The sequence below is a fragment of the Stegostoma tigrinum genome, chromosome 46 (assembly GCF_030684315.1).
Source record: "Stegostoma tigrinum isolate sSteTig4 chromosome 46, sSteTig4.hap1, whole genome shotgun sequence".
NCBI classification, from domain to species: domain Eukaryota; kingdom Metazoa; phylum Chordata; class Chondrichthyes; order Orectolobiformes; family Stegostomatidae; genus Stegostoma; species Stegostoma tigrinum.
The window spans coordinates 3,325,580-3,345,295 of record NC_081399.1 but is presented as its reverse complement, the minus strand read 5'-3'; positions in this window follow the sequence as shown (position 1 = coordinate 3,345,295).

Here is a 19,716-nt window from a genome sequence, read left to right as displayed (position 1 = left end):
GCCTCTCCCGAAGGCAGTCAAGGGAGGGAATGGAAAAATGTGGTGGTGGTGGTGTCGGATTGCAGATGGCGGAAGCATCGGAGGATGATGTGTTGTATCCCGACGATGGTGGGGTGGTATGTGAGGACTAATGGGATTCTCTTTGGGCGGTTATTGCGGGGGCGGGGTGTGAGGGATGCATTGCGGGAAATGCGAGAGACACAGTTGAGGGTGTTCGCGACCTCTGCCAGGTGGATGTTGCGGTACTTGAAGAACGTGGACATCTGGGATGTGAGGGAGTGGAATGCCTCATCGTGAGAGCAGATGCAGCAGAGGCGAAGGAATTGGGAATAGGGGATAGAATTTTTGCAGGACAGTGGTTGGGAGGAGGTGTATTCTAGGTACCTGTGGGAGTCAGTGGGCTTGAAATGGACATCAGTTTCTAGGTGTTTGCCTGAAAAGGAGACATAGAGGTCCAGGATGGTGATGGAGGTATTCGAGATAGTCCAGGTTAACTTGAGGTTGGGGTGGAAGGTGTTAGTGTAGTGGATGAACTGTTCGAGCTCCTCTTGGGATGTGGTGTGATGATGCTGACATTTTAAATGATTGTTAGCGAGTTTTGAGAAGATTTGTAGCTCAGGTTGAGGTTCTGGATGAGAATTTACTCGCTGAGCTGGATGGTTAGTTTTCAGACGATTCGTCACCATTCTAGGTAACATCATCAGTGAGCCTCCAACGAAGCGCTGGTGTTATGTCCCGCTTTCTATTTATCTGGTTAGGTTTCCTTGGGTTGGTGATGTCATTTCCTGCGTTGGTGATGTTATTTCCTGTTCTTTTTCTCAGAGGATGATAGATTGGCTCCAAATCAATGTGTTTGTTGATGGAGTTCCGGTTGGAATGCCATGCTTCTAGGAATTCTCGTGCGTGTCTCTGTTTGGCTTCTCCTAGGATGGATGTTTTGTCCCAATCAAAGTGGTGTCCTTCCTCATCTGTATGTAAGGATACAAGTGATAGTGGGTCATGTGGTAGTGGAAAAAAAATAACAACACAGAAAGCACAGAAACATGAACAAATAACTTATCTGACCGACCATTAACAGACACTGAAAAAGCCATCTTAGTAAGAGGATTAAATTACAACTTCCGGGATGCGGACAAGAAAAATTTCTTAGCAGCGTTAGAAGCAACACTGAAAGACAACAAACTCACAGAGTAAGTAAGCATTGCCCAAAGGTGCTGGACTGATCCACAAGACAAATTCTCCATAAGAACAAAAATCATTGGAGCAAAACAAAGTTACTGAGCTCATCATTTCTGCTCTATCAGTCAATGTTATGATGGCTGATCCATTTTTCCTAAATTCTGATACCCTTTCATTATCCATCACCCTTGATTTGTTTACTGATTAAAAAATCTGTCTACTTTGATGTTGAACATGCTAAATGAATCAACACTGGCTGCCATGCACAGCAAATAATTCTACAGATTCACTACTCTCTGCGAGAATAAATTAATCTTCATCTCTGTTATAAATTGTCCTTCCTTTATTTTGAGGTTCTGTCCTCTGGTCCTAGGCACCTGCATAAAGAAAAGCAGGCCTACTACATTTAATGTAAAACAAGGAAATACAAAGGGAGGAGATCTTTCACATTGAAAACAGAAAGTGCTGCAGAAGCTCGGCAGGTCCGATAGAATCAGGTAGAGAAAACCGAGTCAGCTTTTCGAGTCCAGTGACCCTTCTTCAGAGTTTCTCCCGCAATGCCTCCACATCTACCGTGTCAGTTTCACGACGGACCATGAATGTTTCCAAAAAGTTTCGTTTCAGGTCTAACTTCACAAGGCCTTTCAGGATCTTATTGATGAATACACAATCAAGTTCCCATCATACTTCGAAACTACAATGGAAAATGCCTGCCCTATCCAACACATGCGTGGTGTCAGCTGGCTCTGTTGGTTGCATTAAGTTCCAAGACAACAAGAACTCTTTTGATATTACTTTTTCTTTATCAGTGGAAGCAAAACTCTCCCAATTTGCTGTTTTCACCTCTACAACCAAGCAGATATATCTTGCCTTGAACAACTGAAACTGAATCTTGCATACAATTGGGAGGTTGCATATTGCCCTTGTAGAGATATTTTTCAGACCAAATGCCCGGTAAGAGACAATTAGTGGGAGACAGGAATAGATGTAGGGAATAGTAGCCTTGAACCAGTCTCCTTTTTCGAACTTCATTTTCAGATCTCCAGATGTTATGTGAGCTGCTTAATGATCTGTGTATTCTGATATTCCAGATGTAAGTTTGCTCGCTGAGCTGGAAGGTTCGTTTTCAGATGTTTCGTCACCATTCTAGGTAACATCATCAGTGATCCTCCGATGAAACGCTGGTGTTATGCCCCACTTTCTATTTATGTGTTTAGGTTTCCTTGGGTTGTTGATGTCATTTCCTGTTTTGCTGATGTCATTTCCTGTTCTTTTTCTCAGGGGGTGGTAGATGGGCTCCAAATCTATGTGTTTGTTGATGGAGTTCCAGTTGGAATGCCATGCTTCTAGGAATTCTCGTGTGTGCCTCTGTTTGGCTTGTGCTAAGATGGATATGTTGTCCCAATAAAAGTGGTGTCCTTTCTCATCCGTATGTAAGGATACTAGTGATAGTGGGTCATGTCTTTTTGTGGCTGGTTTATGTTCATACATCCTGGTGGCTAGCTTTCTGCCTGTTTGTCCAATGTAGTGATTGTCACAGTTCTTGCAAGGTATTTTGTAAATGACGTTCATTTTGCTTGTTGTCTGTATAGGGTCTTTTAAGTTCATTAGTTGTTGCTTTAGTGAGTTGGTGGGTTTGTAGGCTATTCTGATGCCAAGAGGTCTGGCAGTCATTTCCGAGATGTCTTTGATGTTGGGAAGAGCGGTTATGGTTTTTGGGCCCGTTTTTTGAGACAGCTAAGGTGCAACTTACTCGTGCCATTTAGATATTGCAACATGAAATGTGGCATTGTTCAAACTTCCAACAATTTCCCTTGCACCTTCAACAACATCAAGAACATTATCGAAGGATTGTCCTTTCTTTGAATGTCATTGCTGTGAAATGCAAGAATACAAGTAATGAGGACTGAAAATAGGCCTTTCAGTCTATCAAGTCTGCCCCAATATTCAATAAGACCATGGTTTCTGACATTGCTCACATCCACTTTCGTGCCCTTTCTGCGTAATACTTGATCCCCTCCTGATCAAACATCTCTCATTTAAACTGTACACACTATCACTGCTCCCACATCTGTCAACCACAATAAGTCAATGATTGTTATCAGCATTTCTATGTTTGGTGCCCCGCGTCTCATGATAAAGGAATGTGGCCAAAATCGAAAATAATGTGTGCAAGCCAAAAAAAAGTGAGGTCCAGTTCATAATTTATTTCAGGCAATAAGACCACAAGATATAGGATCAGGATTCGGTTGTTCAGCCCCTCTAGCCTGCTTCATCATTCCTTGGGTCATGGCTGATCCAGAATTCCTCACCAATCATTGACTTCAGGAAGAAAGGAGGAACACACATTCCTAGCTATACTAATGGAGCTCAAGTAGACAGAGTCGAGAGCATTGCGTTCCTAGAAGTGATGGCAACCAACAATCTGTCCTGGTTGTCCCACATAGATACGCTGGTCAGAAAGCACAGCCATGCCTTTTTTTTCCTCAGGTGGTTTTAGAAATTCGGCATGTCTAGGCTGTCCCTTATCAACTTTTACACATGTGCCAGGAAAGCATTCCATTTGGGTGCACCATGGTTTGCAATGGCAACTGCTTTGGTCAGTATTGAATCAAACTGTTGTGAACATAGCCCAGACCATCATGCAAGCCACCTTCCTGTCCATGAGCTCCATCTACACCTCCCTGCGGCAGAAAATCAGTCAAAAATAATCAAAAAACCATTTCCACCCTGGAAATGCTCTCTTCCAAGCTCGCTCATCAGGTAGAAGATACAGAAGTTTAAATACCCTCGTCAATAAGCTCAAGAAAAACTGCCTCTCTGTTGTCATTAGACTGCTGAGTGGACCTTTCCCATTTTAGATTTAATGTTGACCTTGCTGTTGTGCACTTCCTATGAATCTGGAACTTTGTGTGACTCTCTGCCTAAACACCCTTCAATCTCTATGTCTTCGTTAGTTATGATCTACCCATAATCTTTCTCAAAAAAAAAGTTTCTCTGTATTTCTGTTCATTTAAGAACAGCAAATCAAATCACGTCACATTTCCTTCCTTATTTCACAATCTTGTTTCACTTCTAACCAAGATCTAGCTATCTCAGCCTTAAATATACATGGTGGCTCTGTTTCCATTGCTCTGCGACAACGAATTACAAAGTGCCTCAGTGTTCAATCGGTACCCTTTATTCTAAGACTATGTACGCTGCTCTTAGACTCTCACACGAGGATAAACACCTCAAAGCATATTACCTATCAAACCTCTGAAAAACCCTATATGTTTCTGTCAGGTTAATTTTCATTTTTCTACCTTACAGTTGATTTGCAATACAATGGACTTCCACAAAGAATATTTTAAGATTCACCACATTCACCAAAAACATAAAAAAGGAAAATTCATCTTAATATGCTTGTATTATAGGCTTCCAATAGTCACAGGCAAAACTGAGAGTCAGATGTGTAGGAAGATCTCAGATATTTGCAAGAATAGCAATGTTGTCATAATGAATATTTTAATTTTTCAAATATTGACTGGGGCCATCATAATTTTTATGGCTTGGATGGGAAAGAGCTTGTCAAATGAGCTCAAGAAAATGTCCTTTTTCAACATGTGAATGCTCCTATAAGTAAAGGAAGAAAATTTGAAGTTATTTTGGTCAAAAAGGCAGGGCACGTGACTGAAATAAAATTAAGTGAACACTTTATAGCGTTCATAGTTCTATTAGTTTCAAGAAGCCATGGAAAAGGATAAGTCTACTTTCAAAGTTACAGTTTTTAATGGAGCTCAGGAGTGAGGCATACTTTAGTGGTGTGAGACAAAAACTTTTAAGAGTTGACTGAAGTAGACTTTCCATAGATGAAAGAGCACCTGACAAGTGGAAGGCTTTCAAAAGTATTTTGACAAGAGGTCAGAGGCATTATGTTCCTAATAGAGTGAAAGGTAGTTGTGCTGAGATTACTGAGAAATTGATGAATAAAGATATTGAAGTCCAGTCAAGAACAAAAGAAAACCATTTCTCTTAGAAAAAAGAAAAGTCCATTCAATTGAATACCTTAATCAATATAAAGAGTGCAGAGTCATTCTTAAGAAAGAAGTCAGTTGATAAAACTAAGCATAATCCAAAGAGATTCTGCAAATACAGCATAAGTAAGAAGGTAATGAGAGAGAGAGAGAGAGTGAGGCCCATAAAGATCAATGTGGCCATTTTTGCTTTGAACCCCAGGAGATGGGTGAGATATTAAACATGTTTCGTGTCAGTTTTTACTGTGCTGTAAGAAATGGAGGCTAGAGAATGCAAAACAAAATTCTTTTAATGTTTTACAGACAATTCACATTACAGGACAGGAAGCGATGAAAGTCTTAGAGAATATAAAGGTGCATAAATCTGCCGGTACCTGATCTAACGTACTGCAGAACGTTGTGAAACGTAAGGGAGGAAATTGTGAGACCCCTCGCAGAAATATTTGCATCATCTACAACTATGGATGAGGTGCCTGATGACTGTAGGGTGGCTAATGTTGCACATTTGTTCAAGAAGTTTGTAAGAAGAAACTGCAGAAATATTTACCTGTTTCTGACTTCAGCTGCAGGTAAATTGTAGGAGGTGATTTTGAAAGGTAGGAGTTATGGACAGAAGAGAGGTGAGAATTCATTAGGAATAGTAAGCATGGGTTTGCGTGAGGAAAATCATGTCTCACAAACTTGATTGAATTTTTTGAGGATGTTACCAAAGCGATTGCTGAGAGCAGAGTAGAAGGCATAGTTTTCTTGGAGTTCAAGTAAAGCCTTCGTAAGGGTTAAGTCTGACAATCACATGAGTAGTTCAGGTCACATGGGGGTCAGGGTGAGTTGCCAATTAGACAAAAATTGGCTTAAGAGCAGGAGACAGAGTGGTGGTGGACTGGGTTTTATTTTTCAAACTACAGACCTGTTGGCAGCTTTGGCCCACAATGATTGGCATGGATTGTCTTTTATTTGTAATTCACATGCATGATTTAAATGACAGTATCGAAGGCACAGTCAGTAAGATTGTCATTGACACCAAAATTGGTGATGGAATAGATAGCAAAGAATGTCAATGTGCTGAAAAATAACGGATTGAGTTCAATCTGGATAAATGTGAGGTAATGCATTTTCCACAAGAAACAGGGTTAGGATTCATACAATTAATGGTAGCATTGGAGAGCAGAGAGATCTTGCTGTTAAGGTACACAATTCTCTGAAGTTTGCATTATATATAGACAAGCTGCTTGAAAAGGTGTTTAGGCTGCTTGTGTTTATTATTCAGTTCTTTGAATTTAGAAATTCAAAGTCATGCTATGGCTGAACAGGGATTTTATGAGGTTACTTCTAGAGTGCTATGTACAATTCTGGTCATCTAGTAATAAGTAGAATATTCATAGAATCCCTACAGTGTTGAAACAGGCCATTTGGTCCAATAAGTCCACACTGCCCCTCAGAAGAGCATCCCATCCAGACCCATTCCCCTACCCCTGAATTTCCTATGTCTAACCCACATAAGCTCATCATTCCTGGACTCTTTGGGCAATTCGGCATGGCCAATGCATCTATGTTGCACATTTTTGGGCTGAGGGAGGAAACCGGGGCACCTGGAGGAAAGCCACGCAGACGTGGGGAGCATGTGCAAACTCCACACAGGCAGTCACCCGAGGCTTGTATTGAACATGGGTCCCTGACGCTGTGAGGCAGCATTGAGCCTCCGTGCTGCCCCAAATTATTATGAATGTTTTGACGTTTCAGAACAAATTTATCAGCATGTAGCTGGGTATGGAAAGTTTGAGTTATAAAGAAAGGCTGGATAGGCTGGGACTTTATTTCACTCAAGTGTGTGTTGGGGTGGGGGGTTGCGGGGAAATGTGACCTTATAGAATTTTTTTTTAAAAAATGGAATAACATCATAGAACTGAAGTGAGTGCGAGCTCCCAGAGTAACGACAAAAAACTCAGTTTTGTGCCAAAGTGTTGTGTACATCTCAGTTAGCCACATAGTCAATCAGCACAGAAACAGACCTTTCAGTTCAATGAGTACCACAAGTGGTACAAATCGGGTTAATCGTACGTGTCTTTTCCCCGTGATAGGGGATTTCAAAGCTAGGGCCACATCTTTACTGTGAGAGGAGATTGATTTCATAAGGACATCAGGGGCAATTTTATTTTTACTCTGGCAGTAGCTCACACGTGGAATGAACTTCCTGAGGAGGTGGTAGATGTGGGGACAATTGCACCATTTACAAGGCATTTGGATAAGTACATTAATACGAAGGATTTTGAGGGATTTGGGCTAGAGCAATGAGATGGTCCTGGCTCAGTTTGGGATTACGTTGGCATGGGCTGGTTGAACTGAAAGATCCGTTTCTGTGCTGTCTGACTATGCGGTCGTCTGAAATGCACTCAGCACTGCGGTAGAAAACCAAGTTTTTCTTGTTGCTCTGGGAGTGTGGAGTCACTTTAGCTCTATGATGTTATTCCATTTGTTTACTTAAATGGAAGATGTAAGTGTCACTCAGTTGTGTAATGTCCTCATGGACAGGGTGGGTGAAGTGGAGCAGCAAATATCTCTTCAGTGAATGTAACTAACTCTGATAACGTTCCAGCCTGTTTATTTTGTCCTCAGCCAGGGACAGGTTGATCTATAAATTGGGAATATGCGCTGATCTCAGATACATTGCAAGTGAAGCCATCAGTCTGGATGCATTTATGACATTCTTCTGAGAATGGTTCCATCAGTCATTCGACAGATAAAGCTAATGTACTATCCGATACTCGCAGCCTTTGGCATTCCTGGTAAATCAGTAATATGATTATGTTTCTTCTAATCGCGGAATTGTTACAGAGCAGAAGGGCTCGTGTGATGCCTTGCTTTTGCTTGCGTGACAGTATCTGACAATGTGCTAAGTGATGACGTGTGAATCGCATGGAAGCAGAGAAAATAGGAGCAGAGAAGGCCATTCAGCCCTTCGAGCCTGTTTAGCTATGTTATAGTGGTCAGGACTGTCTCCTTCTTAAAGGTACTGAGGGACTTATCTGCAGCTACTTCATGTTGAGGTGAATTCCACAGACTCACCAGGCTCTGGTGAAATCTTCACTACCTCTCTGAGTCTCAAGTTCTCATTTATGGCAATGCAAAAATGAGATTGAACCTTTTCATGAAAAGAAAATGAAGTAAAAGATATAGCCCTTAATTGAGGCAAAACTTCTTCTCAAAACGCCATGAATCTGTACAATCCATCACCTGCTTGAATTGAATGCCAAGATACTGCGTAAATTTAAGGAAATAGACATTTTTATCTAAATTGAGTGACGTGTTGAAAGGTGCTGGAGGGCGGACAGCAAAGGGAAGTTGAGTCTGTGACAAGATTAACTATGAACACATCAAATGTCAGAGCAGGGTACACGGGCTGAATGGTCTCCTATTGCTCCTAGCTCTTTTCTTCTCAGTCCTCAGCTTTTCAATGGCTTCACATCCTTCTGAATGATCAGATTATTTCTGGCTACATGTTATATCATTTGTACATAGCCTGCTTGTTGTTGCATTCTGTGCCCTTAACAATTAACCGAGGCGGTTCGATGATTTATTAACCTCTCTCTCAAATTATCCAGTCAAGTTCAGCGACACGTTTGCCCAAATCCCTTTTTGTCGGCATTCCTTGACATTACATTGTGAAAATTAACATGGCTGTGTTAATTTAATAAATTCGCTTTAGAGTTTGGCTCTTGACTTGTTTAAATTTGAGATTCCCATGTACTGAAACAACTGTTGGGTGGGGTGGAGGGGGTTGAAAGCTGGCGACTTGTGGTTATGAAAATTGATAAAACAAGGAACACGAAATAGAGCTTAATTTTCAGCCATTGTGTGTGAATAACTATGCTTGGGACGATGATCAGAGATTAAAAAAATTCAAAAATTACACTTTGTTTCTCTGATTTAAAAATCAAACGCTTTAGGGGAATTTTATCCCTTACGAAGAAAGGTTTATATTTTGATTAGGAAAGCTGATATGAAACTTGAATTTGGCAGTAAGCATACAGAAAGTAAGAGTGTGATTGTAACCCTCCACTCAGTTGCAGCAACTGTGCAGAGAGAAAGGGATTTCACATCATGTGTCAGATATTCCTTTTCAGAAGAATACATTGATAGAGGGAAGAAGGCTCAACTGGAACAGTTGATGTAAGTGCCTAGATCAAAGTGAGTGCTGATGGTGCGAAAGGAAAACTGAGATTTGACTGCAGTGATTGTAAAATAACTCACTCAGGTTAACTTCATCGAATATGAGTTCCTCGATTGTGATTTTGCCAATTAGGCAACCCGGGCTGACAGATATAAAGCAGAGTTTCAGAGGAACTGTTCACTCCAAGTGCTGGCTCGGGGTGGCGGGGGGGGTGGGGGGTAGCTCGATCAGTGTAAAGGACACTACACGTGTAATTCTCGGGTAGCCTGTAGACAGGATACTGGCTTCCTGCATTGAGAGAAAAGCACGCTCATGAAGATATTCGGCCACAACAATAATCGCTGAGTTGGGGTAAGCATTCTGGCATCATGGCTTCATTTAGGAAGGTTGACAAAGTCGATCCTGCCATTGAAGACTGCGTCAACAATGTCAAAAAAAGGTGTTAGCCTTTTCCAGGAAAATCGCATGGGGGAGGGGAGCAGACAAAGAGCACCAAGTAAAAGCTCTGACAACTTCTGGACACGTAACTTTGTCATTTATTAAGAACCTTACCTCACCCGATGCACCAGAGACTAAGAGCTTTCAAGCAATGACGGACATACTTAAAGAATATTATGACCCAAGCCTCCTCCAATTACATGAAGGTATAAGATTTACTTGGCAATTCGAGGAACAGGGGAATCCATATCAGAGTTTTTGACTACGTTCAGAAGGCTGGAAGAAGGTTTAAGCCTGAATTAGGTGCTAAGGAACCGTTTGGCCTGTCAGGTTAATGATGTGATCATACAAAAGCGTCTCCTATCTGGAACACAACTAAACTTCAACTAAGCTCTACAATGGCTGTATTATTGGAAAAAACGTGGCAAGTGAACCATATTAGTTGCAAGATATTCTGATGGAAGCAGACATGCTCGCCTCTCCGACTGAGCTTGAGTGGAAACATTTGCATAGCCTAACTGAGGACTAATCCTGAACAGTGGGAAATTCGGTCAGCCTGCAGCAAAATGCCAAATTAAAGCCAAGCATCATTCTTTATTTTTTGTTTCACCACTGGTGCCAGCAAGCCATTGTTTCCAGGAGGTTGCACAGCATGGAAAGTCCACCTGCATCTGGTGTGGAACAGGTAATTTGCCAAGCAACATTCAAACTAGAACCGTTTAAATTCAGCCTGCAGTGAAATGTTCACCCACTTCTAATGGTGGCCCACACTGGTGCAACTGTTTGAGTGATTGCAGAATCAGTCTTTAACAACATTTGCTGTGATCTACAAACCATAGGATTGTCAAGATCTCTTTGTAGGCTGAGAATCTATAACATGGAATCTTTACAGATTAAGGACACAACTTCAGTTCCAGTCTTTTATGAGAACGAATGATTCAGTTAATGCTCATTGTAGGAAAAGGCTAGGGTCCAAGTGTTGCGGGGTGAAATTGGTTGAGAAGTATTCAACTAGATCGATTCAACATTTTTCGATCAGAAAATCGCTACCTGAGTATGGTCCTAATTAAACAGTCCGAAGTCTCTCAGGAAGGCCTCGATACTATCAAAGGAACAATGATCACCTTGCAAGTTGGTCAGGAAGCAAAAGTAGAGGCAGAAATCACAAGTTTGGGAATCAAAGGATTCATCAAACCAGTCCAATTTGTAGAATGGGCAGCACAATTCATGCCAACTGTGAACCCGATGGCTCATTTCATCTTTGTGGGGATTATAAACAAATGGTAAATTACTTCTCACAGTTGGATACATATCCAATCCCTCACATAGAGGATGCATAAGCCAAGGTGGCAGGAGGTGCTGTCCTTCACGAAGCTGGGCAGGAGCCATGCAGGTGTGCAATTGTGGTTACATGATGAATCACAGAAATATGAACAATAATTGCCCATAAGGGTTTGTGTTCATATGCAAGACTGTTATTTGGTTCATTGTTAGCCAAGTGTAGGGGGAGGGGCTTAGATGAGTTCACAGGTCAGCACAACATCGAGGGCCAAAGGGCCTGTTCTGCGCTGTACTGTTCTATGTTCTATCCAATTTTTAACTGCACGACGGGCCCACTGAACAAGGTCTACCCCATATTGCTATTTATCTAGAAGATGCGCTAATAACCAGGGACACCAATAAGAAGCCCTTAAAGAAACTCAACATATTCGATGACATTTATCCCACGTAGGTGTACGCCTGAGAAGGGCGAAAAGTGTGTTTCCAGCACCCCAAATGAAGTAATTGTTCTACAGAGTCTGCAAGACCAGGTTACACACATTGGAAGACAAGCTGAGGGCAGTCAAATGTGCCCCACCTCCCATGCATGTACTAGAGTTAAGGTGTTTCCTTCTGCTGGTGAATTATAATAGAAATTCCATTCATAACTTGGTCTCCATTCTGGCACCTTTGCATCAGTTCTTTCAAAGATGTCAGCCTTGTAAATTTTTCAAGGTGCCAAGCTATAGCTTTCGGGAAAGTGAATAAATAGTTATCATCCTCGAACATGTTGGCACAGTATACTGACAAGCGTGATGATTATATGGACATATAATACTCCCCTGTATGGAAATGGGGGAGTATTAGATAGTTAATGGCCCAATGGAGAGGAATGCACTTTAGAGTATGCATCCAGGGGTTTGCCTAATACAGAGGACGAGTTCTCGGCCATATGTGGAAACGGGATGTTTCACCAATAGTTTTACGGATGTACCATCCCATTAATCATCCAATGGTTGGCAGAAGTAGAAGTCCAAACTTTGAAGGCAGGCTTAAAGACACAGCCTACAGCTCGACTAGACAACCAGCTGCCCAGAGTCCTTTTAGACTAGAGGACCACCCTTGAAGCAGATACAGGAAAAGCTCCAGCAGAGCTGCTGATCAGGAGAAGACTGTGACCAAGTTGAATTTGATTTTACAAGATTAAGTGAGGGATTTGTGGAAGTTGAAATGGCAACAGGAACGCCAATATGGCACACGAGACTGTGCTTTGTGTGAGAGGCTGTTGACTTCAGGGCAAGACGTTTTGTATATCAGCTACAGTAATGGCTTTCCATGGGTAAGAGATACAGACGACATGAGGTCAGGTCCAATGGTATACAAAGTTTTGGGTCGTTGCAACAATCAACAAAAAGCATATGAACCATATGCCTGTGGCAAACTCAAAAACTGTGTGAGAGCAAAATTTGCCTGGCTCATCGACAGCCTCTCAGTTCACTCTGAAAACCATGGGTTCTTCATCACCATCCAGAATTTAAAATAGCTCAGAATCTGAAATGGATAAAGCAAACATTGCCATCCTGACACCTTTGTCAAGAAGAAGAAAATTGATTTCTTCTGAGATATTCTGGTTGTGAGAAAGTTTTCATAAAAGGTACATACAGTTTGATATGGTGAGGAGATACCGACCTTTAGGGAGGCACGGTTCCACAGTGGTTAGCACAGCAGCCTCAAAGCACCAGGGACCCGGGTTCAATCCCAGCCTTGAACAACTGTCTGTGTAGAGTTTGCACATTCTCCCTGTGTCTGCGTGGGTTTCCTCTGGGTGCTCTGGTTTCCTCCCACAGTCGAAAGATGTGTAGGGTAGGTGGATCGGCCATGCTAAATTGCCCGAATTGTTCAGGGGTGTGTGGGTTATAGCGGGATGGGTGTGGGTGGGATGCTTCAAGGGGCGGTGTGGACTTGTTGGGTCGAAGGGCCTGTTCCCACACTGTATGGTCACTATCTAATCTAATCTTTGTGGAGCTATTTCAGTGACCAGATAAAGATGCATCTATTGTGACACCTGATATTTGATGGGGAGTGTTGGTGGAAAGAGCCTATAAGACCAGAACATACAGGAGCAGTATTATTCCATTCGCCTTTTATACCATTTGACAATGTTCCTTTCTTTCTCAAACACATTTTCCCACATCTCTCTGAGACTCTGATTCCCTCATTGTTGAGGAATCTATCTATCTGTATCAAATATGCACTCAATGGTTTGGACGCCACAGTCTGCTATGGAAACCAGTTCCACTAAATCATCAATGCCCTTCCTCAGTCATTTCTAAATTGCTGTCCCTTCACTCTGAGGCTGTGCTTTTTAGTCTTTTCCCTCCTACTAGTGGAATAAACTTCCACACACCTACTCTATTAAGTCTTCCCAATTTTCTTTAATTTTCAGATTTCTTTCTCTTCATCCTTCAAAACTCCACTGAGTACAGATTCAGAGTCCCTGATCGTTCCTTATCTAGAATGCCCTTCATCCCCGGAATCATTGTTGTGAATATCCTGTCGAGCCGTCCGAGCCCAGTGCATCCTTCCTTTTATAGGGGACATAAAATTTCACAATATTCCAATTTTAGAACCTCAACATGTATTCATGCTTTTGTGTTCTACCTCTTTTGAAATGGATCCTATCATTACATTTGTCTTCCTAACTGCAAACCGAAGCCACATGCTAACTTGAGGAGAAAACTTTTATTTTTGTCCTCGCAAATTCGTTTGTGCATCAGATTTCCAAAGTTCTTTGTCCATTCCCCTAGTCTGTCTAAGTCCTTCAACAGAATGATTGCTTCATTAGCATTACCAGTCCATTCACCTAACTTTCAGTCATCTGCAAATTTAACAATAAAAGCTTCAGATCATTCGTCTGGGTCATTAATGTATGGCGTAAATATTTGTGGTTACAACACTGAACCCTGTGGAACTCCACTAGTCACTGGCTGGCATCATGAAAAGATTTGTTATCTTAGACTGCCTCTGCCAGACAATTGATACCTTGTCCTGCACATCTTGGCTTTTACCTTACTTAGCAGCCACCTGTGTAGCAAATTGTTGAAGGCCTTCTGGAAAGCCAAAGAAATCATCTGGACCGTCTCTCTATGTCAAATTTGCTTGTTACATTCTCAAATAATTCATACAAGTTGGTCAGGTATAACGTTCATTTGATGAAGCTGTGTTGACCCAGCGCTATTTAACTACGCTTACCCAAGTGATGTGCAATCTCCTTAACAATCGACTCTATAATCTGAACAACACCCAATATCAGGCTAAGTGTTCTATAATTTCCCATCTTTTTCTCCCCTGCTTTTTAACATAGTGCTGTAACTTAGACATTTTCCAACTCTATGGATTTCTCCTTGACTCCAGCGATTCCTGAAAATCGCCTCCAAATCTCCTGAATCACTTCCTTCAGCATCCTGGGGTGCAGTCCAACTGCTTCTGTTTATTTATCCAAAATGAGAAACTTCACCTTCTGAGGACTACCTTCTTGATGATGTTCATTTATCTCAATTGTGCTTCCAGACATTCTTTAAACTCTGAAATGCCACTGATATAATTAACCATGAGTACTGATTCAAAGTATCTTTTTTCAGTTGCTCTGCCATTTCTTTGTGACTCATTCCAACTTCACCAGCCTCGTTTATATGTAGTCCAATTTCCAGTCCTGACCAGCTCTTACCTTTCTTGCGTCTAAAAATTATCTTGCAATCTTAGTTTATTTACTATATAACTTACTCACTAATTTTCAACTTCTGTTCTTTTTTTTCATTCTTGACAGTAGGTTTTAAAGGCTTCCCACGTCCTCTGGCTCCCCATTAATCTTCACAACATCTTATGCTTAATCCTTTTCCTATTATACTGTCCCCATCTCCCTCTTATTTTTTTTCCCCCTAAGGATAAAGTTCGGTTGTGCTTGTGGAATTAATCCCAGGAATCCTGACAATACTGTTGTGCTAATGAAATGTGAGGCTGGATGAACACAGCAGGCCCAGCAGCATCTCAGGAGCACAAAAGCTGACGTTTCGGGCCTAGACCCTTCATCAGAGAGGGGGGTGGGGTGAGGGTTCTGGAATAAATAGGGAGCGAGGGGGAGGCGGACCGAAGATGGCGAGAAAAGAAGATAGGTGGAGAGGAGAGTATAGGTGGGGAGGTAGGGAGGGGATCGGGGAAGATGGACAGGTCAAGGAGGTGGGATGAGGTTAGTAGGTAGGAGATGGAGGTGCTGCTTGCGGTGGGAGGAAGGGATGGGTGAGAGGAAAAACAGGTTAGGGAGGTAGCGACAGGTTGGACTGGTTTTGGGTTGCAGTGGGTGGAGGGGAAGAGCTGGGCTGGTTGTGGGTGCAGTGGAGGGAGGGGACGAACTGGGCTGGTTTTGGGATGCAGTGGGGGAAGGGGAGATTTTGAAGCTGGTGAAGTCCACATTGATACCATTGGGCTGCAGTGTTCCCAAACGGAATATGAGTTGCTGTTCCTGTAACCTTCGGGTGGCATCATTGTGGCACTTCAGGAGGCCCATGATGGACATGTCATCTAAAGAATGGGACGGGGAGTAGAAATGGTTCGCGAATGGGAGGTGCACTTGTTTATTGCGAAATGAGTGGAGGTGTTCAGCAAAGTGGTCCCCAAGCCTCCGCTTGGTTTCCCCAATGTAGAGGAAGCCACACCGCGTACAGTGGATGCAGTATACCACATTGGCAGATGTGCAGGTGAACCTCTGCTTAATGTGGAAAGTCATCTTGGGGCCTGGGATAGGGGAGAGGGAGGAGGTGTGGGGGCAAGTGTAGCATTTCCTGTGGTTGCAGGGGAAAGTGCCGGGTGTGGTGGGGTTGGAGGGCAGTGTGGAGCGAACAAGGGAGTCACAGAGAGAGTGGTCTCTCCAGAAAGCAGACAGGGGTGGGGATGGAAAAAATGTCTTGGGTGGTGGGGTCGGATTGTAGATGGCGGAAGTGTCGGAGGATGATGTGTTGTACCCGGAGGTTGGTGGGGTGGTGTGTACTGTGCTTTCTTCCTGTTAAGTTCCCCTTCGAATCAACACTGGCCAACACCTCATTAATGCTGTTACTTTAGATTCCAGCTTTTGAGTTTCTATATGAATTGTAAATTATACTATATTATGGTCATTGTGCTGTAGGAGTTCCATCAGTTCAAGATCCTAAATCAAGTCTACCTCATGACACACAAGTCAAATCCAGAACTGTCTACCCCTCAGCGGGCTCTAAGACACAAACAAGAGGCCGTGGATTTAAATTGATGTGCCAACCTACAATGTTGAAGTGAAGGAAAAAGTAATACTGAGCTATCAGTTACTGTATGGCATGCATTGCCTGGAACTGGGGTGGGGTAGTTGTATTTGAGGCATTGAAGGGGGAGCTTGATGGTGATTTGAAAACAAACCTAATATTCAGGATTATTGGGAGAACACAGGATATTGGCATCACTTAATTTCCTTCATTGATGAAACTGTGCTGGGACGATGGGCAGAATGTACCCAATCAGCGCCATGAAAATTCTATGATTCTGTGTCACAGTTTCAGTGACAGGTCCTCTGAAGTTGTTGAAATCAGTGCTGAGTCATAAATATTATAAAATGCCTCAACAGAAAATGTAGCATTTCTACATCCTGCACAGATTTGTAAGCTGAAAATGCAGCGTCGATCCTTGAATTTGGCATGGGTTTATGTGTACGCATTATCCTTAGTAAACAAGCCATCTGTTATCCACATTGGATTAAGAGTTACCTATAAGGTGCTAATCATCCATACCAGTTAAAAATGTTGTCCTTCTGAGTCCGGCATACGATTCTTCAATGGAAACGTTGAGCTGCAATCATTTCACTTCATCTTGTAACCAATAAATTTTGTAGCGAATACATGCCTGATCAGATAACTGCTAAGTACTGTGGTAGAACCTTTGCTGATTTTTTATCACCTTATTTTATTATTTTTATCATTTTGGTGTGGAGTTATAAACAATGATCTTATAAATTGTGATCTTACCAAAGGAAGGGGCACCACAGTGGCTCAGTGATTAGCACTGCAGTCTCACAGCACCAGTGACGCAGGTTTGATTCCAGCCTCAGGCGACAGTCTGTGCGGAGTTTGCCCATTCTCCCCGTGTCTGCATGGGTTTCCTCCCACAGCCCAAAGATGTGCTGGCTAGGTGGATTGGCCATGCTAAATTACCCGTAGTGTTCAGGGGTGTGTGGGTTACAGATGAATGGTTCTGGGTGGGATGCTTCAAGAGGCAGTGTTGACTTGTTGGGCCGAAGGGCCTGTTTCTACGCTGTAAGGAATCTAATCTAAACTGAAACGTGGCCATTCAAATATGAGTAGCCAATTGTTTTCTTTGTAATAGCAAAATATAAAAAAAAAATTACTGGCACTTGCTTTTCAGGCCAGACCACTTATTAAAAAGATTCCCACAAATGTATCCACTCCAGAGCGACAGTGTACCCAAGCATACTAATTGGGTTCTGATGTGGAGGCAGTCCCCCGGACATGGAGAGCCGAGAGTTTGATTTGGGTTTTGGACAGTCTATGTAGCAGAAAGGTAGAGGGTGTATGTTTAATTGCTGTGTGCTCGCCCTCTCATCAGGAACTGATTGAAAGTTCAGAAAAATAGAATCTCAGTTAATGGAATTATACTAACAATTATTCAACATACTGGAAGCTATCTGAGTGTATCAGTGTCACCTCAAACCAAGCACAGAACAATTCCATGTGCCAGTGATGTCACGGGTTGTGGGCATTGACGAATAAAGCTCATTGGTTACATTTCTAACGTATTTTTTTCTTTTGATTTGATTGTCTCTCTATGAGATTTGTGATAAAAACTATATAGAATGGTCCATAAGCCTTGACCATCATTTCAATTGCCTTATTTTTATTTGAACTTTGTTATTGTTAAAATTATTGCATCGTTCTCAAATCATTAGGTCTTTCATGTGAAGTTTTTCAATTGTAATCACTCTCAATGTCCAGTAGCCTTTTTTGAAGAAATCTGGTTTGGAGCTATTGGGGCAAAATTTGATGGCCAATGAGTGGGTTAATTCGAAATTGTTTGAATCCAAGGATATGGAGACTGAGTTGAGTTTGCAGTCCTTTTCCATGTCATAAGATCAGAACATGATTCTAAGGGCAACTACCAAATTATACAATGATCTATGTAATACTTGAAAAGACTGAAGTAGAAGCTGAGAGAAACAGTCCAATTGCTCAAAAATTCTGCTCTGAGTATTTATGCTTTGTTATCCAGCACTGAAATTTGCAAAATACATGCTAATTTGATACAAATACTACTACGCAGAGGGTTGAATAGCAAAGTCTTGGTTATTTTGTCACAGAGTTTTGTAGATTTGTGTTCTTTGAGTGATCACATTTTATATTTTCTTTTTCCATTTAACTTGCAGCGAACCTGGTGACAATAGTAATTCTCTCCAGGGGAAAGTGCGGTCTTTCAGCTTGCACCACTGCCTACATGGAGGCTATGGCGACAGCAGCTCTTCTGATCATGATCTTCAACATAACTGTACATCAAATTATCAGCTTTCACTTTAAAATTTCCTTCTTGTCCTATACTGGAGCTTGTAAGTTTATTATCTACATGAGCTCGATCAACATGTACATGACAGTGTGGTTCACAGTCTTTTTCACAATTGATCGATATGTAGCTATATGTTGTGACAGGCTGAAAAGAAAGTATTGCAGAGGGAGGACGGCAACTGCAGTTACAATGATCACCACTGTCTTGGTTTGCCTCGCAAACATACCTTACTGGTTTGCATATGAACCTGAAAAGGTAATTGATCACTTACAATGGGGTTGTCGTACCAAGGTGAACTTCTTCACTTCTTCAGCAGGTGAAGCATTCTCTTGGTTACAAAGCATTTTAACTTTTTGTGTTCCGTTCTCTTTGATTTTATTATGCAATTGTTTGACAGTCAGACGTATTTTAGTAGCCAATAGAGCTCGCAGGGCCGTTATGGGACACAGCAGTGAGTGCCAAAGGGACCCAGAAATGGAGAGTCGAAGGAATGCCATAATTTTACTCTTCACTATATCGGGTAGTTTCATTCTTCTGTGGCTGACTGCAGTTGTGAGTTATTTATCCTCAAAGATAACAAGCACTGCACATTATCAAGGTGATTATGCGGCTCCTGCCTACATTGCCACACAAACTGGTTATATGCTCATACATTTGAGTTCGTGTACAAATGTGTGCATTTACGCAGCCACACAAAGTAAGTTCAGGCAAGAGCTGAAGAAAGTGTTGATGTTTTGGTCATGTATTCTGATGTCAGTTAAGCAAAACAAAAAGTGAAAAAATATTGTTTTCTGTTTCCTCGTGATCCTTTCTCAGGACTTTCTGATGCAGAGAACTAAATCACTGCTTTTTTTTTCATTTTCATAGAACATAGAACAGAACAGCTCAGTACAGGCCCTTCTGCCTGCGATGCTGCGCCGAACTATTATGCTACTCTCAGATCAAACTACCCTGCATAATCTACATTTTATTATCATCCGTGTGCCTATCCAAGAATCACTTAAGTGTCCCTAATGTATTTCACTCCATTGCCACATTGGCAGTACATTGCTCTTACCCACTGCT